The following is a 24,850-nucleotide window of genomic DNA, read 5'->3' on the forward strand; positions in this document are numbered from 1 at the left end:
ACCAAAGACTATCTAACTAGTGAAAATTAGGATATAGTTTTAAGTTCATTACAATCATAAAAAACTAAACATGCTTATTTTCTCATGTTCTTTTTTCAACTTTTATTTAATAAATATAAATTTCCAAAGTACAACTTTTGGATTATAGTGGCTTTTCCCCCCATAACCTCCCTCCCACCCACAACCATCCCATCTCCCACTCCCTCTCCCATCCCATTCTTCATCAAGATTCATTTTCAATTATCTTTATATACAGAAGATCAATTTAGTATATACTAAGTAAAGATTTCAACAGACTCCACCCACAAAGTATAGAGTACTGTTTGAGTAGTAGTTTTACCATTAATTCTCATAGTACAACACATTAAGGACAGAGATCCTACATGGGGAATAAGTGCACAGTGACTCCCACTGTTGATTTGACAATTGACACTCTTATTTATGACATCAGTAATCACCTAAGGCTCTTGTCATGAGCTGACAAGGCTATGGAAGCCTCTTGAGTTCGCCAACTCTGATCTTATTTAGACAAGGCCATAATCAAAGTGGAAGTTCTCTCCTCCCTTCAGAGAAAAGTACTGTCCTCTTTGATGGCCTGTTCTTCCAGTAGGATCTCACTCACAGAGATCTTTCATTTAGGTCATTGGTTTTTTGTTGTTGTTGTTGTTGTTGTTGTTGTGTTTTGGGTTTGGGTGGTTTTTTTGTTTTGTTTTGTTTTGGCCAGAGTGTCTTGGCTTTCCATGTCTGTGAAACTCTCATGGGCTTTTTAGCCAGATCCAAATGCCTTAGGGGGTGATTCTGAGGCCTGAGTGCTGTTTAGGGCATCTGCCATTCTATGAGTCTGCTATGTATCCTTCTTCCCTTCTCCTTTTCAATTCTATCAATTATTATTTGCAGACACTGATCTTATTTATGTAATCCCTTTGACACTTAATCCTATCTTTTTGATAAATTATGAGCTTAAACTGATCATTTTAACAAGTAAGATGGCATTGGTACATGCCAACTTGATGGGATTGAATTGGAATCCCCTGCACATTTCTAACTCTACCATTAGGGGTAAGTCCAAGTGAGCGTGTGCTGAACTGTACACTCCTCCCTCTCTTATTCCCACTCTTATATTTAACAGGGATCACTTTTCAGTTAATTTTAAACACCTAAGAATAATTGTATGTTAATTAAAGAATTCAACCAATGGTATTAAGTAAACAAAAAAAATACTAAAAGGAATAAAATAGTAAGTTGTTCCTTGACAGGACAAGGGATGTTCAAGTCATTGTTTCTCATAGTGTCCATTTCACCTCAACAGGTTTCCTTTTTGGTGCTCAGTTAGTTGTTACTGATCAGGGAGAACATTTGATATTTGTCCCTTTGGGACTGGCTTTATTTCACTCAGCATGATGTTTTACCCAAAGGAAATTAAATTGGCAAATAAAAGAGCTGTCTGCACCTCAGTGTTTATTGCAGCTCAATTTACAATAGCTAACACCTGAAATCAACCTAAATGCCCATCAACAGAAGACTGGATAAAGAAATTACGGGATATGTACTCTATAGAATACTATGCAGCAGTAAAAAAAATGAAATCTGTTCATTTGCAACAAAATGGAGGATCTCATTTTCTTTTTAAATAAAGCTGCATAAAATTTGAAAGTAATCCTGAGCAAAAAATAAAACCAGAGGCATCACAATATCTGATTTCAAGATTATTACATAGCTATAGTAATTAAAACAGCCCAGTACTGGCATTAAAACTATCATATAGGTCAATGGAACAAAATAGACAGCCCAGGAGCTGGCATTGTGGCATAGTGAGTTAAGCCATTGCCTGTGATGCCTGCATCCCATATGCGCACCAGTTCATGCACCAGCTGCCCTTCGTCCATTACCACCCCTGTTGATGGCCTAGAAAAGCAGTGAAAAATGGCCCAACTTGTTGAGCGCCTGCCATTCTGATGGGAGAACTGGAAGAAACTCTGGGCTCCTGGCTTCTGCCAGGCTCAGCCCTGGCCATTGCAGCCATATGAGGAGTGAACCTGTGGATAGAAAATATCTCTCTCTCTCCCTCTCTTTCTCTCCCTCCCTCCCATCCTTCTTCTTTCTCTATAACTCTGCCTTTCAAATAAGTAATATTTTAAAAAACTGAGAGCCCAGAAATTATTCCATATACATACAGCCAACCAATTCTTGGCAATGTGCCCAAAGAAAACATTAGATAGTCTTTTCAATAAGTGCTACTGGCAAAACTGGATATACCTATGTAAAAGGATGAAATTACATTCCAGTCTCTCACTATATACAAAAGCAACCTGAAGATGGATCAAAGATGTAAATGTAAGACCTGGAAGTATTAAATTGTTAGAAGAAAACATAGAGGAAGACACTTTAAGACATTAGTGTACATCCTGACTTCTTTGAATAAGATCCCAAAAGCACAGGCAATAAAAGCAAAACTCTACAAATATGATTATATCAAACTCAGAAGCTTATTTACAACAAAGGAAATAATCGAGTGCAGTGACATCCTACAGAATGGAAGAAAATATTTGCAAGCCCTTTATCTAACAAAGGATCAATGTCCAGAATACATCGGGAATTCAAAAAACAAAAAAATAATATCCAACCCAGTTAATAAATAGGTAAAAGACCTAGATATATAATTCTCAAAAGAAGAAATCCAAAGACCAGTCATATATGAAAAAATGCTCAATATCACTAGCTTTAATGGAAATGTAAATCCAAACCACAATGGGATATCACATTTTGATAGAATGGCCACTATCAAAAATACAGAAAATAACACATACTGGCAAAGTTATGAATAAAGGGGAGCTCTCATACACTGGTGGAGGGAATGTAGATTAGTACAGTCACTATAGAAAACAATATGGATATGTCTTTAAAAACTAGGAACATGGGAGCCAGCACTGTGGCACAGTAGGGAAAGCCCTGTTCTACAGTGCTGGCATCCTATATAGGGGCCAGTTCAATCCCAGCTGCTCCACTTACAATCCTGCTCTCTGCCATAGCCTGGAAAAGCAGTGGAAGATGGCCAAAGTGCTTGGGCCCCTGCACCCACATAGGAGACCCAGAAGAAGCTCCTGGCTCCTGGTTTTGGATTGGTGCAGCTCCAACCATTGTGGCCATCTGGGGAGTGAACCAGCAGATAGAAGATCTCACTATCTGCCTCTGCCTCTCTCTAATGTTACCTTTCAAATAAATAAATCTTAAAAAAAAAAACCTAGAACCATATGATTCAACAATTCCATTACTGGTATATCCAGAAGATATGAATTCATTGTATATCTAGAATGTTTATTGCAGTACTGTTGCCAATAGCCAAAATATGGTACAAAGTGCCCATCATCAAATGAATGGATAATGAAAATACGGTATTTATACTCAATAGAATACTATTCAGTCATAAAAAAGAATGAAATCCTGTCATTTGCAGTGAAATGGATGGACCTAAAGGACATCACGTTAAGTGAAGTAAGTCAGACACAGAAAGATAACATATGCTCCATGTTCTCATTCATATGTGGGAGGTAAAAAAAAAAAACTCAATCTGTATGCAAAATGTTGACTATTAGAGGCTGGGAGGCTTGGGAGGGATAAAGGAGGTTTGGATTAAAAAATAATAGAGAAAGCTGGATATGGTTCATTAATTGTGGCAATCACATTATACTAAAATAAGATGTTATAATAGGAGAAGCTGAGTATGGCTTATAGATTATGACAGATATATTCATATAAGATGTTAACAATAGGGGATGCTAGGTAGGAGGGTACCTGGGAACTCTGTACTACATAAATTTGTTTTGTAAATTTAAAACTATTCTGAAATGAAAATTTTTTTAAACTTTTATTTAGTCAATATAAATTCCAAAGTACAGTTTAAGGATTACAATGGCTTCCCCCACCCATGACTTCCCTCCCACCTGCAACCCTCCCCTTTCCCAGTTCCTCTCCCCTTCCATTCACATCAAGATTCATTTTCAATTCTCTTTATATACAGAAGATCGATTTAGTATATAGTAAGTAAAGATTTCAACAGTTTGCACCCACACAGAACATAAAATATAAAATACTGTTTCAGTACTAGTTATAGGATTAAATCTCAATGTACAGCACATTAAGGATAGAGATCCCACATGAGGAGTAAGTACACAGTGACTCCTGTTGTTGACTTAACAGTTTGACACTCTTGTTTATGGCGTCAGTCATCTCCCTAGGCTCTAGTCATGAGTTGCCAAGGCTATGGAAGCCTTTTGAGTTCGCCGACTTCAATCTTATTTCGACAAGGTCATAGTCAAAGTGGAAGTTCTCTCCCCCCTTCAGAGAACGGTACTGGGATCTCACTCACTCACAGAGATCTTTCATTTAGGTTGTGTGTTTTTTTTTTTTTTTTTCCAGAGTGTCTTGGCTTTCCATGCCCAAAATACTCTCATGGGCTCTTCAGCCATATCCGAATGCCTTAAGTGCTGATTCTGAAATGAAACTTTTTTAAAAATGTCCTATACCCAGCCATTTACCCAAATGAAATGAAATCAGCATATGAAAGAATTATCTATAACCCCATGTTTACTGAAGCTCAATTCAGAATAGCAAAGATATGGAACCAACCCAGATGTCCATCAACCAATGATTGGATAAAGAAAATGTGGTATACATACACCCTATGGAATACTACTCAGCCATAAAAAGAATGAAATCCTGTCTTTCACAAGAAAATGGATGCAACTGGAAAACATTATACTTAGTGAATAAGCCAGTCCCCAAAAGGCCAATATCATATGTTTTCTCTAATTTGGTGTAACTAACAGAGTACAAAAAATATAATGTATGAGTAAAATTGACATTTTGAAAATTGATTATTGTTTATAGCCCCTGTCTCTACTGTTGAGGAACAATGTTTTTTTTCTTCTTACTATTTGCTGACTTCTTTACTTAGTGGAGGGTTAATCTTATGACTACAAAACAAACTGAAAGTAGATCATTGTAAAAATTAAAAGAAAGAATAAGGAAGGAGAAGGGAGTGTAGGAACATGGACAGGAGGGAAGTTAGGGTGGGAAGTATCACTATGCTCCTAAGTCTGCGTGAAATACATGGAATTCTTTTACCTTATATAAATAAATATTATAAATAAAAAATGTCATGTAAAGATAAAATTTTACTTCACATGGAAGATTGTTGAAAACTGGGCCCAATTTATGAATAATTATCTTGATAAGAGGCATCAATTTAAAGCAGTGAAAACATACTATACTATTACAATCAAAGCCATGTGTCCCAGGATTGGCAATAGAAAAATAGATGATAAATTGAATAAAAAAGAATTTTCCAGAAATACTCATCTAATTTAATTTGCTGGATAAAAGACATATTATTTCATAGGTGATGCTTAACAATTAGCTGTCCATATAAAATGAAATAAAGTTGAAACTTCTACTTTTCCACAAAAACAAATTCTAGATACTAAAAAATACTAAAACAAATCCTTTTAAAACTATCCTAAAATGTTAAAAATAGAAAATTAAATTTTTAGATGAAGATTTCAGAATATATTAGGTGGGAAGAATTTTTAAAGTAATACAAAAAATTCTTTAATCTTTAAATAGAGATCTGATTTTGTAAAACTAATTTTGTTTCAGAAAATAACAAAAATAAAATTAAAGGAAAATTTTTAAGAGAAAGAACAGTTATTTATGTGACAAAATGATCTATAAAGAGTACTCAACATTACTAATCATTAATCATCAGGGAAGTAGAAACTAAAACCACAATGAGATATCACTTTCACACCTGTTAGAATGGCCAGTACCTAGAAATCCAAAGATAGTAAGTGTTAGCAAGGGCAACTCTTTCACCCTGTTGCTAGAAATGTAAATTAGTACAATCACTGTGAAAAAACAGTAGTCAGTTCCCTCAGAAAAAAATAAAAAATATAATTACCATATGACCTGTCGCTCCCCCTCTTCATGGAGGAACGACACTAAACCCTGCCTAGGCTTCATATCCGAGTCACGGCACCATTATGTCGTTCCCCCTCTTCGTGGGGGAACGACACAGGACCCTGCGCTGTTCTTTTGTCCGCTCGGCCCTCCCCGGGTTTGCTGCTGTTTCTTCCCAGGTTGGCTACCGACCCTTCCACCTCCGTGGAAGGGCGGTTCCCCCTGCCACTTTCCCCACTTCCACGGGGGAGCAGCACACCGCCGGCCGGCTCTCTCGGGGGCTGCTCAGGTGTTCCTTCAGATGTTCCTGGTGCATGTTGTCTCTCTCCTCCTTTATAGTCCTCTTCCACCAATCCCAACTCTGCTACCCACACGCCGAGTATGCTGCTCTCCTCCAATCAGGAGCAGGATCAGCTCCTGCAGGTCATCACTCAAGTTGGCAAGAGGCAGCTGCATAGAAGTTGTTACTCCCTTCTCAGCACCATATTGTGGGAGAGCAGATGCATAGATTAAGTCTTAATTCCAGTAACAGTCTAGTCCAAGTTGCTCCCCACAATGACCCAGCAGTCCCACTATTGAATATAAAGTATATTCAAAGAAAATGAAATCAGTAGGTCAAAGGAGTATCTTCACTGTCATATTTATTTCAACACTATTTGTAATAAATAACCAAAATAGGGACTCGAACTAATTGCCCATCAATTGATGGATGGATAAAGAAAATATGATATATACATATAATGGACTACTATTCAACCTTTTAAAAATAAGGAAATCCTATAATTCACACAACATGGATGAACTAGGAGGACATTGTGCTAAGTGAAAAACAAGCACAGAAAGACCTATACACGTTCTCACTCATGCGTGGAATCTAAAATAATGGATCTTACAGAAGTGGAGAGTAGAATGGTGATTGCCAAGGGATGAGGGTTGAGGGAGTAGAGGTTTGGGAATGTGTTGGTCAAAGGACACTGAATTTCAGTTCTATGAGGGGAATAAACTCAAAAGGTCTATAAGCCGGCGCCGTGGCTCAATAGGCTAATCCTCCACCTTGCGGTGCCGGCACACCGGGTTCTAGTCCCGGTTGGGGCGCCGGATTCTGTCCCGGTTGCCCCTCTTCCAGGCCAGCTCTCTGCTATGGCCAGGGAGTGCAGTGGAGGATGGCCCAGGTGCTTGGGCCCTGCACCCCATGGGAGACCAGGAAAAGCACCTGGCTCCTGGCTCCTGCCAGGATCAGCGTGGTGCGCCGGCTGCAGCGGCGGCCATTGGAGGGTGAACCAACGGCAAAGGAAGACCTTTCTCTCCCTGTCTCTCTCTCTCACTGTCCACTCTGCCTGTCAAAAAAAAAAAAAAAAAAAAAAAAAAAAAAAAAAAAAAAAGGTCTATTAGTTTATAGTGTGGTGATGATAGTTAATGGCAAGGTTTGCTTCATTTCTGAAAAGTGCTAAAGATGGAGTTTAAGTATTCTCACCACAAAAGCAAATAAGTTGTGAGGTAATACATGTGTCAATTAACTAGATTTAGCCTTTCCACAACAAATATATTTCAAACTATCATGTTGAATATGATACACACATACAATTTTACCTTTCATTTTTTAAATCTATAATATCCAGAGATTTTATAACTGAATAAGGAAAAGGCAAACGTGGGGGGGTCAAAGATAAATATAGGTAGTTGACCGATAAGGAACCCAAAAGAACAAAAATAATGTAAAATGCTGCTCAACTTCATAAAAGTCAAGAAAATGAATAATAGGTTAACAACTAACTCATTAGGCTAGAAAAATTAGAAAATGAAGGAACAGACATGCTAGTGGAAAATGAAGAAAATGATACTCTCAAACATCATAGGGAATCCTGCAACTTTCTATAGTATTTTTAGAAAATAATATGGAAAAACCTATTAAAATTTAAAAATATACAGACCCTTTGAACTAGCAATCTTGTTTCTGGGAATTACACTATAAAAATAAAACCGTCAATAGCTAAAAATATATGTCTAAGAATATTTATAATGACAGGACTTTTTTATGTGTTAAAAACTTTTCTCAACAGAATATCTATTGATGGAAGATTACTTGAATAAATCTTAGTAAAAATTCATACTCATGCAACTGTTGAAGAAAATAAGGTATATATTGCTCAGTATTTCCAAGATACACAGCAAAGTGAGGAAGTCAAGATACACAGTGATTCACACACATTGTGCACGCTGTGCCCACATTTTAAGATAAATGGGACTATTTCCCAGAATTTCAGCATGTGTTTTTGCATCTGACTGTGTGAGCCTGCAGAAAAGCATAGAGGATGCACATCAAGCCCTGTTAATTGGCTTATCTGAAGTTGATATGAGCAAAGCAAAGAAAAAGTAAAAACACTCTGGCAAAAAAAAAAAAAAAAAAAAAAAAAAAAAAAACACCTAAATGAAAGATCTCTGTGAGTGAGATCCCAGTGGAAAGAACAGGTCTTCAAAAAAGGAGGTACCTTTCTCTGAAGGGAGGAGAGAACCTCCACTTTGAATATGACCTTGTCTAAACAAGATAAGAGTCGGAGAACTCAAGGGGCTTCCATAGCCTTGGAAACTCATGACTGGTGCATAGGGAGATTACTGATGCCATAAACAGGAGTGTCAATTGGTAAAGTCAACAACAGGAGTCACTGTGCACTTACTCCTCATGTAGGATCTCTGTCCTTAATGTGCTGTACATTGAGACTTAATGCTATAACGAGTACTCAAACAGTATATTTCACTTTGTGTTTCTATGGGGGTGCAAACTGTTGAAATCTTTACTTAATGTATGCTAAACTGATCTTCTGTATAAAAAAAAAAGAGAGAGAAGAAGAAGAAATTATCAATTCCCAACTTGACTCTCACTGGGATTAAACATGACAATAGGTCTGATCTGATTTCATCATCATTTAAAAAATCATCTATTATTTTTCACTTTATGTTTGTGTGGGAGCAAACTGTTGAAATCTTTACTTAATGTATGCGAAACTGGTCTTCTGTATATAAAGAGAATCGAAAATGAATCCTCATGTGAATGGAAGGGGAGAGGGAGTGGGAAAGGAGAGGGATGCGGGTGGGAGGGAGGTTATTGGGGGGAAGCCATTGTAATCCATAAGCCGTACTTTGGAAATTTATATTCATTAAATAAAAGTTAAAAAAATAAATTAATTTTTGAAAGATTTCAAAAACCTAATCATGTATCTTAGCATCACTTGGATAAGGGTAGAAGCACAGAGCCCCCAGAGAGGCAAACCATCCCTCCAACACACAAATGCCAGGGCACCGCAAAACCTCACATTCTGAGGATGAAGCCTCAGGAAGGCGGTTCTCAGACAGTCTGCACAGAAAGCCTTCCTAGGATTCAAAATCAGCACACCTGTTGTTTCTATTACCTCTAATCAACAAAATTTGCCAGCTATTTCCTCAGATTCCCAATTAGAGCCGATTTCCAAAGTTTGATCTGAGGTCTCAAAATTGGAAACATTTCTTCCACTTTTTCTCTTTTCTCCTAGGTAAAAGGACTTCAGCTGAGATAGGAAGCAAGCGCAGTAGTGTGGGAAGGCAAACAGGTCTGCAACAAGGACCTGATGTGCTCTAGTGGCAACACAAGAACAACCAATAAGCTTTGTTCTTATCCCAGAAATCTACCTGAGAGGACTGGACAAGACAACAAGATATACATCAGCCCTCTGAGGCCTGCTTCTTCCCTTGGAAGAACATCTACTTCCTGACTGACACAGATGAGTATCCCCTGCTCCCTCTTTCCCCCATGGCTCAGTGAGCCTGCAGACAGACGCTCAGTGAGCCTGCAGACAGACCAACAGAGACATGCCTGGATTTCCTCACCGTGGATATGTACACACATGTACTACTTATCCCATTCCTGCTCCAGAGGCAGGCTTTCTCTGGCTTCATGAACTCAAACTTCCAGATGAGTAAGATTTTCACTTGGATTTTATATGTGTAGCTTCACACTGCATAGAAAATTCTGTTCCACCTTATTTGCTACCATGTATCAGGTCAATAATATGAGTATAAAACCAGCATAATTACCTGCATGGCACTGTTATGTAGATGGGCCAAAATAAATAGAATATACCAAACTGAATATTTTGATTCAATCAACCATAAGCAAAGTGTGCATTAGGGTTCTGGCTGGTGCATGTCCTGACTGATGAGTTAATAAAAGAAGTCCCTTCCTCCTACCACCTTATTTAAAGGAGGTGATTACAAGGTACAATACCGGAATATATTTACTGAGTTAGAGTTACTTAGAGACAAGATTGAGTCTACAAGATAGTCAAAGCTGAGAGAAATCACAGAAAATAGGTACTAGTAAGAGTGAAAATACAGTAGAGAATTTGTCCCAATTAGAGAATGAGGAGACAAAATGGTAGCTTATTTATTAGTGGAATGAACACAGATTGCTATGCTGCAGCCAGTTCCTGGTTATTCTTATGTGATTTACCAATTTTGTGGATTATCCCTCCTTCTGCCAGCCTTTGTACATCTGTGCCAGGTTCTCCAGCAAAGACCACACAGTCATGCTCAATGTTAACCTATTTCAAACTGATGGTGTGGGCGTGGGTCACTGATCAAAGACCCCTTCACCTCTCTCTAGATTGTGATCCAATCTACTGGTGCATTTTCACTATTGAGAGAGAAGTCATCATGGAAATTGAGCTTGATAAAAATGAGCAGAGTAGGCAGCTAACCTATGCCTGCTGTATTTTGACAAGGTAAATTTGATCCAGATATATATAATCAGTCAACTGTATTAAGTGTCATTGACAGGCAGAATACACTCATGAAGTGATGAAAACTAGAAAGGCTATTGTCCATGCCCTGTGAAGTCTTGGACTCAGAGTTCTTCACTTGAATAGAAAAGCATTAAACATTAATGAGAAAAGATCATAGAGATCTGCCCCACAAGACAGAGATGCAAATATCTTCTCACAGTGCACAGTCAAGCTCCTCGGTGAGACAAGATCTTTCCTAAATGCTTCCGTATTCCCTTCACCATCTCAGCCTTTGCCTGCATTCATAAACTGGAAAACCATGTTTACCATGGCCAAGATCTTGCATTACTGTCCTAAGTTCAAATCCTGTCTTACCATTCACTAGCTGGGTTGTCTTCAGCAAATTATTTGGTTTCTCTAAGTCTTGACTTGCTTCCCCCAGAAAGTGGGAATAATGATACCCACTCCTAGTGCTGTTGTAATGACAGAATAAGCTTTCTCTTCTAGCATAAAGCACTGAAAAATAATGTGATGGAACAACGCATAGCTGTTGTGGCTGCCATTATATTAACTACTTGACTGAACAGGAATGACAAAAGTAGGTCATAAAATAAATTGAATTTGAAAGAATTGATTTCTGTAACTTGAGTGTTTTATCTGAGAAAAAAAAAAAGAGTAGAAGTCAGGAAGGGACAATTCCATATGTGAGTCTCAAACTACACTAGCCTTCTAACAGTTTATGTATTTTACTTTTAGCCTTTAGACTCTTTCTACTTATAGCCAAAACTTAATGGAGTCAAATATTTTGAGAATATGAGAAACACTGATGACTTCAGTTGTTTTTATAAATGGACAGGCAGCAAAAATGGGAAAGAATGGATGATATCACTAAGTGACACAGTTCCCCGGGAGACGTGCAGCAAGCCCCCGGTTCCGTGGCATCCACGATCCCAGACATGTTGTTTCAGGTCTTTCTCAAAGTCCCAGCAGCAGCACCATCTCACATCTTTCTGGGGTGAACAGCTTTGAATCCAGGACCTCACAGCAGGAAAAGGCATACAAGAGAACTTAGAGACTGACAAGTGTATAGAATCACAAAAACGGAGAAGGGAGGTAGCACAGGGTATTTTTTAAATTTTGGAATCCAAACTCCCAGTGGTTTGCATTAGTTCTCCTACAACTGGATAGAGGACTCATTCATTTGTGAAAGTCTTTTCCTTTCTCTTTCTGCAGGGCCTTTTCCTTGCCGTCCCACAGAGGAATCTAACTAGCTGTCAGCACTATGCTGGCAAAACCACAGGCAACAGCCACTTGGAAATGAGAGGTTGCATCAGTACTTGTGTGATTCACCTGATAGTTGACTGCAGATGGATTAGAACTTTTACCGTTTCAAATTCCTGAGCCAGAGAAGATCTGGAGAGGAGGTACCTCCAAACCGCCTGCAGTCTGCCTGCCCTTTGAGGCCAGGCCCTATGGGTTCTGCTTGCCTAGCGAGCAGTGTTGGTCTCCAGACTGGGAAGACTGGCCTGACCAGTCCCACAGTACGTTGGAAGACAGTGGCCAGGAACTGGAGATGTTATTTAACATTTTGGTTAGTCAGTAAGTAAAGTCTTTCACCATGAAGTTTCACTTCCTCTATAGTCGCATAGTCAAGGTCCAAAATCAAAAATGTTCCTGAAAAATTTGCCCCCAATTACCCAGTTCCACAGCTGGGAAGTCACCACAGTGAGCAGTGGGTGCCCCTTGGGCACTTAGTGAAGCCAGGTTTAGTCCATCTAAACCTACAGGAAGACCGAGGCCTGCACCCTGCCCGACCCTATCACTCCACTGACTCAGCCTTCCTGTGCTTTTGAACATTTTGAAGGCCTGGTATTGACAACTCCAGAGGCTTTTCTTTTATGCCAAAAGCTTGCTCCTAGGTTCATAGCCCGATAAATAAATACAGGGTCCCTCAAGTTGGCCTCTGGGCAATGCTGTCAATTTGTACTTTCACTCAAGAGGTTTGTGAACTAGTTTTAAAATGTTCTGTGGAAGAAATGAGAAATGAACTTGAAGGTCAGTAAATTATTTTCTCTCTTAAATTTTAAATTACAATGATGTGGTTATTTGAGGACGACAAAGTAAAGTGCTTGTTTGTCCATCTAAATGGCTTTTTTCAAATTATTTTTGTTCCTAAGTATTCAAATGCCACTTGTCACTTTAAATAATTAAATTTAATAGAAATATTTCTTGGAGGGGATCCAGTGTTGTGGTGCAGCAGGTTAAGCTACCACCTATGTTACCAGCATCCAACATGAGCACCTGTTCAAGTACAGGCTGCTCCACTTCGGATTCAGCACTGTGCTAATACACCCGAGAAAGCAGCAGAACATGGCCCAAGTGCTTGGGTCCCTGCTATCCCCAGGGGAGACCTCATGGGAGTTTCTGGCTCCTGTCTTGAGCTTGGCCCAGCCTGGGGAGTAAACCAGCCAATGAGAGATCTTTCTCTTCCCTCTCCCTTCTTTCAAATATATAAAATAAATCTTTTTTTTTTTTTAAAAAAGAAACATTTCTTAATGGTTTAGAGTGTTATAATCATGTCTCCACTTAGTGTTAAATTAATGCACTCTGACTAGCACTCAACTGGCATGGCACAGCAAGACAAGGAGGAGGCGATGAAATGCCGGTCAGAAAATGGTTCCACTTGCTGGCAGCTATGGAAAAGCTCTGAGAGAAGAGACAATGGAATACAGGAGCTTTATTTTAAAAGTCTGGGTTTTTTGTCTTTAGAGAATTAAGCATTGTAGATAAATTGAGTAACCTCCATGGTAACATGGAAAGGAACTTCAACTACACAGAACATGCAGGGAATATTTAAAATGAGGGTTGTGGGACCAGTGCCGTGGTGTGGTAGGTTAGACCTCTCTCTGCCTGTGGCACCAGCATCCCATGTGGGCGCCGGTTCATTCCTGGTTGCTCCTCTTCCAATCCAGCTCTCTGTTTATGGCCTGGTAAGGCAGTAGAGGATGGCCCAAGCGTCTGGGCCCCTGCACCTGTGTGGAGACCTGGAAGAAGCTCTTGGTTCCTGGATTCTGGCTTCGGATTGGCTCAGCTACAGCCAATGCAGCCATTTGGGGAGTGGGCCAATGGATGGAAGTCCTCTCTCTCTATCTCTCCCTCCCTATGTCTGTAACTCTGTCTCTCAAATAAACAAATCTTTTAAAATTAAATAAAATTAGGGTTGTTCATACATTGCATCCTTTCTTTCAACTCAAGAAACACACATAGAGCGCTTATCATTACTGCTCTATCCCTGGCAACAAGCTTGATAAAGAAATTAAATAAGAAATCATCTTCCAAACTGATTGCCAAATTAGCTGTTACAGTTACATATTCATGGATGAAGTCAGGAGAGAAAAAGGAAAAACTTAAAGGTTTACACATAGCCCACTTGTAGTTAAAAATTTAGATTAATATCTACTTTCTGTTTCAAAAACAGTTATATTGAGATTTGGTACTATGGTCCAAGACAATGTGAAGAGATTTTAATGCTTATGTCTTTCTAATAATCTTCTTCTTTTTGTTTTCTAACAGAAAAAGAAAAGGTGACATGGCGACCTCTAAAGATTTCCCAGGGCCGGTGCTGTGGCATAGCAGGTAAAGCCACCACCTGCAGTGCTGGCATTCCTTATGGGCGCAAGTTCAAGGCCCAGCTGCTCTACTTCCGATCCAGCTCTCTGCTATGGCATGGGGAAGAAGTCGAAGATGGCCCAAGTCTTTGGGCCCATGCACCCACATGGGAGACCCAGAAGAAGCTCCTGGCTCCTGGCTTTGAATGAGCTCAGCTCCATCCATTATGGCCATTTGGGGAGTGAACCAGCAAATGGAAGACCTCTCTCTCTGTCTCTGCCTCTCTGTAACTGGCTTTGAAATAAATAAATCTTTAAAAAATATATTTCCCAAATAAAAATGGGTTTGATTCCTCACTTAATGAAAGAAGGCATTTAAAAATAAAGAAAAGTAATCTCAGGGTGGGCCTTTGGCTTAGTTAAGATGCTACTTGGGATGCCTGTATTCCATATCAGGGTGCCTACATTGGCACTCCAGCTCCACTCCAGATTCCAACTTCCTGTTGTTGAACACCTCAGGAGACAGAGGTGATGGCTCAAGTATTCGGATCCCTGCCACCCACGTGGGAGACCCAGATTGAATTCTGGCCTGCACCAGTCTGAGCCATTGAGGGTTTTGGAGATTATACCAGCAAACTGAAGCTCGCTCTCTCTCTCTCTCTCTCTCTCTCTCTCTCTCTCTCTGGGTGTGTGTGTGTGTGTGTGTGTGTTACCTTTCATAAGAAAGAAAGAAAAGAAAGAAAAAAAAGGAGGGAGGGAGGGAGGGGAAGGGTGGGAAGGGGAGGGAAGAGACTGAGGGAAGGAAAGACTGAATAAGTAAAAGGAGTCTCACTTGTCAATAGGCACTGAAGAATCTGTTTCACTTATCTGTTCAAATCAAATTCTTGATTATATTTTTTTTTTTTTACAAATCTAAGACATGGGCTATTTTCCACTGACACAATTCACAAACATTATTTCTGCACAGGGCATCATCCACTACATCAAGCCAGGAGAGTAGAATGGCTTCTATTTCTGAAGATCCATTTTTCCTATTAGAACAAAAAGCTGGTCCTCAATGTCTCAATTGTGTGCAGCAGCACAGTAGCACCTGCTGTGACCATTTAGATGGTTTTACCACAGACATTCAGATGTTGCTATATGACAGAAAAAGTAGCCACTGCACAGAGCAGGGGACAAATTTAGTAATGCTACTTAATACACAGCTTTGTATCACTACTTACAAAACAACTTTCTTGATCTTTACTTGCACCAAAAATTCTTCTTGAATTTTGATTTGACTACAGTGTATTTCAATAGATTTCATGAGGAGTTTCAAGGATTTTCCACAGGGCATTTTTTACTGTGAGTTTCAAACCTCAGTCAGAACTATTGAAAAACTGCTCTGGGTTATTTTTATTTTCTAAAATTCTATATAACAGCTTCAAATGCAGCAGACATGATAGAAAAGAAAGAAATGTATTCCCTTCTTTACTTTGTTTTTCCATGTAAGATCTTAGCATGCCTGCACGTTTTCCGGATTTGAAGCAAGAGTGAACCTAATCTGTAAAGATTTTTTTCTCAATTGAAAAAACAAAGGTTATTTAATGAGTATTAAGTTACAGTTAGATAGGAGTAAGAAAGGCTAGGGCTATTGCACAATAGGAAGACTACAGATAATGACAAGCTACTGTACACTTTTCTAAAAAGACAACATCAAATGGAAAGTTGTACATTGAACTAAGGAGTCTTTAGAATTAGCAGGTGCACATTGAAAGATATCGAGGGGGCATAGACTACCAACTATATTTTAGGAGTTAGAAACATCTGCTCAAAATAAGTAGTTTATGATATCCATATAAAAGAAAAGAAAAAGACTGCCACAGTGACACTTAGGTCTTGGTGGTTGCTTAATATGAAAAAAAAAAAAGTAATTCAAATCCTATTCTTTTGGGCTTATGTAATTCATTGCTATGTTCTACTTAAATATTAAGGAAATATGAAATCTGCCACCTAAAGAAATGATAAAGTAAAAGAGCTTTAGTTTTCAATGGAAAATTCATAAGCACATACGTGGAGGGATAGGAAAAGGTGGCTAGTTAAATATACCACTTAATAATTAACCAAAAAAGAAATTTTTATCCCCATTAGTCAGTTTATATGGGCTTCCTCTATGATTTCAATCCACTAATCTAAAATAGCGAAATCCAGTCCCTGGAAATACTCAAAATTAAACACTCACAGATAATACAGATACGGCAAAATTTTGCACAAGCATGCAACAACCTTGGTAGTGAACTTTTTTTAATCCCAGTCTTTTAGTCTTGTTCTAAATAACAACATGAAGCTAGGAGTTGGCCATTATACAGTAAATTTGGATGCTGGACATTGACCAAATTGCTTGACATTCTACCCCCACTCCTTATCCTATTTTCAGTCCACATTTTCCCTCCATGGTGACTTTCTGGTTATGCATTATCTGCTTTGGCCGTCTCTACTGCCCACTTCAGATAATTGTTTAACTCTCCACTTGGCTTCTTGCTGGATAGGCTTGACCTAACAGAGGTGATGAAGAAAGAGCCAGCATTTTCCTTTGATCTCTTAGAATTCAGGATTCCCTTATATAACCTACTATAAATCACAGCAATCAAAATGACATCAACTTCCAAACTTCCCATAATATGACACCCTTACTTGATTCACTGTGGATTCTGCCATTTCTTCATTACTATGAACTCAATACTTCAGTTTGTCAGTGATAACACATTTTTCTTGGTTGCCTTCTCAGTATTTTTGAAGGTTTCTTTTGATTAATTTTCCTTCGGCAATCTAGGCTTCATATGCCAAATGTTCTAACTGGCTATCTGCCACTAAGGTTGAAACACACAGATGTTTCCTTGTGGCCACAACAAATACCACTCCTTTGAGAATAGGTTTGATAAATAAAACTGGCAATAAATTTAGTACTAAAGAACTGGATAAAGAAATCAAGTGCAGCCCACGTTAGCTACACTTTCGTAAATCTACAAACTTGTCTGGTGTAGCCAATTCTCCACTACTGATGGCAGCAGATTCTAGGAATCCCATCAACGAATTAAACCCTGAAATAATCCCCAAACCTTCTTCTAAGTAACAGTATAAATCTCTTTTCCTACTAAATATATTAGAATAGCTTCTAACAAGTAGAAAATTGGCACATTTAAATTTCACTTCCATTCCAAGTGCCGAGGGAGGAGTAAAATGGACAGAATCCAGATGGTGAGAAAGAAGTAAAACAAGGGTCCTGTAAAGTCTAAGCAGGAATAATCTGTGAACCATTCTAAAGGAATAATACTTAACCACGTTAATACTGCTTATGCAACATGAATGCCATAGTAAGCATACCTTTGCTTTCTGCTCTTTGATTTTCCTAGAAAACATTGTCCTGTGAATTTTTTCCTTCTCAAACTAGATTGGAAGTATCCCTCTGCTTGATCTGTGAATGCCGAATGACCCAGAGGAATTGGCCATGAAAGCAACATGGCCATGTTCTGGGTGCTAAACATGTCCCGACGTCACTCTGCCTGTATTTCTCCACTCCAAATACAAAGAAGAGGTGTTGTCCACCAAGGCACACGCAGAAGCCCAGAAACATCACAGGCAACTTACTGTGATTCAAATTAAATGGCCGAGTCTGCTTGGCCTTCCCTGTCAACACCACCCCCACCCCCAGTTGGTTCTTTGCCATTGTTGTTACCTTTACCTTTCACATCCCCTTAGAAGACGAAAAAAAGAGAGGAAGGAAGAAGGCAGGATCTTCACCCTTCCCCCTACACCGAATCACTGGATTCCATCCCCCACTCCTACAATGCTAAGCACTTAGATGGCTACAAGAGATATCAGTCTTCCTTGGTAACGAGGGTCCTGTCTCAGTGGGACAATGACATCTGTCTTTTGTTGCCAGACAGGTGCCCACTGGTTTGATTGTACAAGTGACAGTATCAACTCACCATCATAACGGAGGTTGCTGAGGCAGAAACTGTATCATAAAATGGTACAACCACAAGAAACATTCCCATCCCCTAGTCCAATGCCTTCATCAATTTTGTGAGGAAAATAGGCCTCAGAAGTCAGAATCGTTCAGTATCCAATATAAAGGACCTATTTAAGAACCATAGTAATTCTTACCCTAGTTAATAAACATGAGCTATTTTCTGAATCTGAAATCGGAAAAGACCCCCTAAAATTCACACCGAAATGTGGCCCCTGAAAGTTCCCTAGAAGTGCTATCTGGGGTGCCACATGTGCTACTGGAATTTGGGGTGCCTTACGATTTCACCACGGGCTTATTACTAAATCCCCAATATTAATAAGCCCGAGAGGGTTCTTGCCTAATAGTTAGAAAAGAATTCTAAATACCGGCACAGATAAAAGAGGCAGCATGGTACGTTTTAAGCTATTATTGAGTGAGAAAGATGCATAGGAAAGTGAGAGCTTTATTTAAGAGAGAAGTGAATAGGGGTTCATACCGAGCACCAGGAACCAGCCGCGTGGATGAGCATCTAGGCCTGAGGCACTTTCAGTCTGTCTGGGAGCAGACTCCAGTACAAACCTTAAAGAACCACAGCAGGGCCCTTGCAAACATTATTAATTCTTTAAATAAAATTAGGAAGAGAATTTAACTATGTGAGTCAAACTGAACTATCTTGGATTCTGACAAACTCTAATCCTTAAATCTCCTTTAGCAAAGCTGAATGCAAGTAGAGTTCCAAAAGTCTTTACAAAAAATTACATACATCTGTATGTGTCACATGGTTTAAAATGAAAGGTATTAGAGTGGATTACTATTCATTATGTACTCATCTGTATTAATCTTCTGTCATTACCTGATTTCAAGGAAATGAATTCTGTCAGACAACTGGTTGTTGTAAATAAAAATTAGAGCTCAAAAGACAAATTTTTCTGCCAGATGACCTCAAATTTTCTTGTACATTTCCCACTGTCCTTACGGAAATTCTGAAAAGAAATATCCCAGAGAGACCACTTTTTTGCACTGCTGAGGGATAAAAGTCTCAGAAAGACATCACCATTGGCAAAACGATAATAGCTCCGACTGACCCAGCCTCAGGGAAGAGGTACCTTTGAGAAGAGAACGGTTGCACGAGGTCCAAGTAAAACGAAATGTCAACATCCAAAGACATTCCAGAAAAGGGCAGGAACCAAGGCCACACAGTCCACTCACACTTCCACAGTGCCCCAGAATCGCCATCCTGTTGTAGTCTCTTCATCGTTGTGATTAGCAGTTGTCACACAGGCTCTGGGCATTATCTTCAAGACAGCAAGAAAACAGAAGCAGTGGAAGATGGCCCACAAGATTACAGTTTCTAATCTCATTCCCCATTCTCAGCAGAAAATCCCAAAGACCTGGGAGTCACTGCCAGATTTTGATAGGAGACAGAAGCCAGAGGAAGCTTTTGGAGGTTGCTCTCTGTAAGGGAAGCCCCAGGTGGACAGCCGACGAGCATTGTTATGATTCTCACAGCAGAAAGGCCAGGGCAGCTCCCAGCCCCTCGCCTTCTCAGAAGCAATCGGAGTGTAGCCCCCATGACTGCAGCGATGCCCCCAGGAGAGAAGTCCCATTTCCCTCCAAAGCTCCGGGCACCCTGCTGCCCTGCTCTCCCACCTAGGAGGCCAAGGCGTTCTGCCTGCACCTCCAGCACCGCATCACTCTTCAGCAGCACAAGCCAATCTCCCCTCATACCCAGTTCATGGCGCACACATCCCCATTAGTACCAAGACTTCACAAGGTACTAGGTAATCATGTATGCATTCAAAGCTCCTTTATGTACATTATTTCATTTAGTCCTCATCAATAACCACAATACTTCTATAGGTCAAATACCATTCACATTGTACAGATAAAGATATTGAGGCTTAGAGAGAGTGTAATATCACACTCCTTCTGCCCCAGATACACAGCTTGCTTCTCCAAAGCAAGTTTCGTATTGATCAGAAACTTTAGAAATTAATACTGTATCAAACAGTAGCTGAAAACACGGGTTTTACGATTAGATCAGATCATCTTCCAGTCCTGGGCTATCATTGATAATGCCACATCACATGGAACGGGTTACCTAACTTTGCAAAGCCTCAGTATCCTCATTTGCAGAATGGAATCACCATGTCATTTAGTGGTTGGGGCCTTGTGTGGTTTAAATGTAACAATACCTATAAAAAGCACCACATTAAGAGCTCCCCAAATCATAGATGCTAACAACTATTCTTATCCCCTCATGGGCACCAAAGCATGCTATGGGGTCAGTAATGGAGAGACTGTCTCAAGTCTTTGGCACATAGAACTAGAACTTCAGTGCACAACTCTGTGTGTGGTTAGACATGTTGCCCAACAACAAAGTAAAAGGCTTCTTTTTAAACTTTTTACTTATTATTTGAGAGATGGATAAGCAGAGAATTATTTTCCATCTGCTGATTCACTCCCTAACTGCCCACAACAGTTGGGGCTGGGCCAAGCAGAAAACAAGAGTCCAGAATTCAATCTGGGTCTCTCATGTGGGTGGCAGGGACCAAAGTCCTTCAGCCATCACCTACCACCTCCTAGGGTGAACAGCATCAGAAAGCTGGAAGCAAAAAGGATCCAGAATTCAAAACCCAGGCACTCCATAAGGTGCAGGCATCCCAAGCAGCATCCTCACCTTGGAAGCAAACACCCACTCCCTCCAAATGCCTCTTCTGACGTGAAAAAGCAGTGTGAAGCATCTCTAACAAAACTCTGGCATGCTCACCTCAGCTAGACATCCTCTGCTGCCCATCTTGCAAAGGGATGCGATGGTCCTTACAGTCACACAGGGAAGCAGTGTTAAAGGGAAGCATACCGCAGGCTTCCGGGCTTCCTCCTCCAACCTATACCCATTAACAAGCAGCAGCATTTCAACAGGTGCCATGCATAGCTAGCTGGAGTGACTGCCCTTAACTTTTCAGGTCAAGTTCCCACCCACTATGGTACACGGACTTAAAATCCTAGCACTTGTGGTGCTGACCTGGAGTTCTTAAGTTCTTATTCATGTACTCAGTCAACATTTTCTGAGTACCAGAAGTGGTGTGAAACGCCTTCCTCATATTGAATTTCAAACACTTGAAGATAAAAAGACTTTTAAGGAGTGGCTTAATCTCATTTATTCCACATGATTATATCTAGTAGCTACTGTTAGTATCCGTACTTTGCAGATGAGAAATTTGAGGTCAGAGGTGAAATAAGTTGCACACCTAGAAAGTAGTGAGAGTATGCGGCAAAATATTTTGAGGAATGAATGAATAGGGCAACCCCATTTGTCCTCCAAAATAGTCACAAACATTCAAAAAGAAAAACAAAATTTTCACTGCTTGGTAAGATCCAGAAAATCCACTGACATGCAAGGTTTCACTATATTGTGGTCCACCGAGAAGGATTCAGAAGAAATCTACTGAGACAGTGCCCAGAAAGCAAACGCACGACCAACACTATCATCGCAGCAAAAGCGAACAGTGAAGCACTTGTCTTTTAAAAGAGCACTTTATTAGACACTGTGCAGGGGTGAGGCGGGCTTCACATTCTTTCTTAGGGGATAGTGATGGAGACCCAGCCCTACTAAAGGTGGTAGAACAGAACCACAGCTCAGGTGCCATGGATGAAGCGTGTGCTGTAAGTTCTTATAAACAACATGATGGTCTCCCCAGAGCTGGTCACTCTCCGTCCTGCCTATTTTGCCTTGTATCTAATATGCAACCATGGAACCAAGCTATTCTCTATTCAAAAGAAACTAAAGCCCAACCACCTGGCCCTTTACACAGCAGCTGCTGTGACCAACAGCACTAAACGAAAACAGAAAAATACTCAGAGATGACCCATGGACAACCAAGCAAAAATGGTCAGCAGGTACCTGGTGTAACACTTACAGCACACAGGGTGTAGAGTGTTTGGGGAAAGGAATAGGATCTGGTTAGCTCTAAATCCTTAACTGGATGAGAAACAGTTCACTGAAATCAGAGAGTTGTTTAACTTTCTCTTTGCTGAAAGTGTAAAACACATGAACTTTACCCCTTTCCTTGACTGTCACAAAAAATACAAGTACTTGCAACTGAGAAAAATATCCTGCCAACAAATATAACCTTTGTGTGCTCATATCTAGAATTTTCCCTGCACATGGTATCTCTGATGCATACATATTTATTCCTAATTTCCTCGGAAATCTAACCACCTCTCCAGTATTGTATCCAACCTCTACAGTACTATATCCATACATATCCAGGCCCAGTGGGCAGTCTTCACAGGACAGTAACAAAAATCATAGCAAACATTTGCTTTTGAGAAATAGGAAGGAATTTTGTGAAACTGAAATGGGCTCTCAAACTCTAGATCTCAGACATTCTCGCTCAACTTTATCTCATCTGGCTCTCTGTACATTTTAATTCTGTTTAAATGCTTCTACCTGGAATTCCTAAATCACTTGACATGAATTTGTACATATAGAAATCACATTCAAAACCAGAGGAGTCTCCCAGCAACCTTCTGCTTACAGTTGTTCGGCAAACTTATTCTCAGAGGTGCATAAAACCGCACCTTTGAACAGGAATCAGTGTGGTGATCTAAAGTCCTGAGAGGGCCCAACCCAAATTAAGGAATTTTTTAAAATATTTTTTAATCATCTTAGTATCTACGGGCATGTCTGTGAAAAGAAAATATGATTTCCTTCTTGACCAAACATGAAATTTGCAACTTAAACTAAGGTTCCTGAAACATATGGCATTCCTCTCACCAAAACGAAAGTAGCCTGCCCTGTCTTTCGGGACTCCCACATCCTTACTTGAATAGCACACTCTATGTGGTGGGGTCATTACACACCATCCTACTCCAAAAGTCATCAGTAGTTTTCTTTTCACCTCCAAGAAAACCAAGACAGCAATATTCAACAACAACAACAACAACAACAACAACAACCCTTTCCTAAAATTTTAGGGTGATTTCAAGACAGGCTGTCTCATTCGCGTTATTGCTAGATTGTGGAGCTTTGTAGAAAACCTGACTGCCTTCAGGAAACAAGTAAAGGGTCATTCCGATTGCTTAGTTCAGACTCACATAAGTTACGGCACCAAAGATTAAGAAAACAGGTAGGGAGTTCATGCTGGTGCACCATCAGTCCAGAGATGAAGTTTCAAAATTCCGACACAGTTCAGCCATACAGTATCTCGTAGCAAGAGCTGGATCCAACAAATATAGGATATCTAGGGCAGGCAGGAAGCTAGTCAGTGCTGTACTGAGCAAAGGGTAATGGTGCTGCCCTCTGACTCAGCTGAATATTACTCCAAAAGTGAACTTCCACTGTACCAAGTTTAGAGTTCATATTTTTAACATTGCAGCAATGGTTGCCAGCAACTTTGCAAAATATTCTGGGGTGGTATGAGAAAAATGAACAGCTTTTCACATGAGAGGAAAGCTCTGGGGTTCCAGCCTGCTTGTAAACAGTAGCACATTACAGCACAAGGAAAAATATAAAGAAAGAAGAAATAGGAGTACCTACTTGAGAAGAATGTCATTCAGAGACTGTCTTCTTATGCTACAGAAAGGGGCAGGAGAAAGGAGCCTGAACCTTTCAAGCCTGTGAAAGAGCTTCTGTGCATGGAGCCTGCATTTTCAGTTTTGGTAGACGCTGCTCTGAAGCTGTTATGACCATGAAATTAGGAAATGCAGTAACTCAAAAATAAAGAACTAGCACCACCATTTGACTAGGATTGGAAAGTCTCCTTTAAAAAAAAAAAAAAATAGAGGAGGGGGTGGCCTTCCTTTCTCGAAGCCAGGCCTAACTGTAACTTTCCTAGCACTTCCGTGAAGATAGATGTTTAACAAGGGATGAGTTATGCGTTAATCTACCCCCAATTTTTTACATAATTCAGCCAACTCTTTCTTTACTCATAAATAAAGCTTGAAGTCTAGACAGACGGATCAAGTAGGGAAAAAACTAATAAAGCATTCATTCAGGACATAAATTTTGTTCACCCAAAATTGGCTACAACTGAAAGCAAGGGCGAGGCCATATCTTCTGCAGGCCTTTTCGTTACTTTCTTATTCACCCATGGGCTCCACCGCCTGCTCCGCTCCTCTCGTCACTGATTAATTAGGGTCTCGGCGATGTGCACACGTTTAGCTCCTCTGTGGCTTTTAAACTCTGCCGTATGATCCTCCCCTAAAATGCCTGGCATTTCCTGCAGTGATATAAAGTGGTGGCCTTTTTGTTTGTGTTTGTTTTGAGCATGGAGATAAGCATACTAAAGTAGAAAATGGGCTCAAAAATACTAATGAATTTTTTTAAGTACTGAAACTTTAATAGCTTATAAAGTCCACTGCGGCTTATGTAATACATTCTTTAAAAGACATTTTAAAAAATATATTAGTTTTTCTACAAGTCTTAAGAAAGACAATGTACTGGAAGTGAGAACGGTGGAGGAAAGGGGCAGAGGGAAGGTCTCTGTTGCCGTATTTTAGTGACCCAGTGCAGGTTGACAGGTGTTGAGTAAGAGACA

General features: G+C 39.9%; 1 protein-coding gene across 9 annotated transcripts in view; it reads right to left on the bottom strand.

The window, feature by feature from the left end:
• Window positions 1-23,985, bottom strand: part of ESR1 (estrogen receptor 1) — a 466,687-nt gene extending 442,702 nt beyond the window's left edge. For 4 of the 9 annotated variants that reach the window (XM_070073401.1, XM_070073399.1, XM_070073398.1 and 1 more), the window contains exon 1: window positions 23,851-23,985. The gene's annotated coding sequence lies outside the window, so the exon portion shown is untranslated. Of the gene's footprint in view, window positions 1-19,414; window positions 19,604-23,408; window positions 23,585-23,846 lie in introns of those variants that run through there. The other 5 variants (XM_008263698.4, XM_070073402.1, XM_070073400.1 and 2 more) reach the window with 5 other exon arrangements.
• Window positions 23,986-24,850: the final 865 nt, after the last annotated feature.

Source organism: Oryctolagus cuniculus, chromosome 5 (genome assembly GCF_964237555.1).
Source record: "Oryctolagus cuniculus chromosome 5, mOryCun1.1, whole genome shotgun sequence".
Lineage (NCBI taxonomy): Eukaryota > Metazoa > Chordata > Mammalia > Lagomorpha > Leporidae > Oryctolagus > Oryctolagus cuniculus.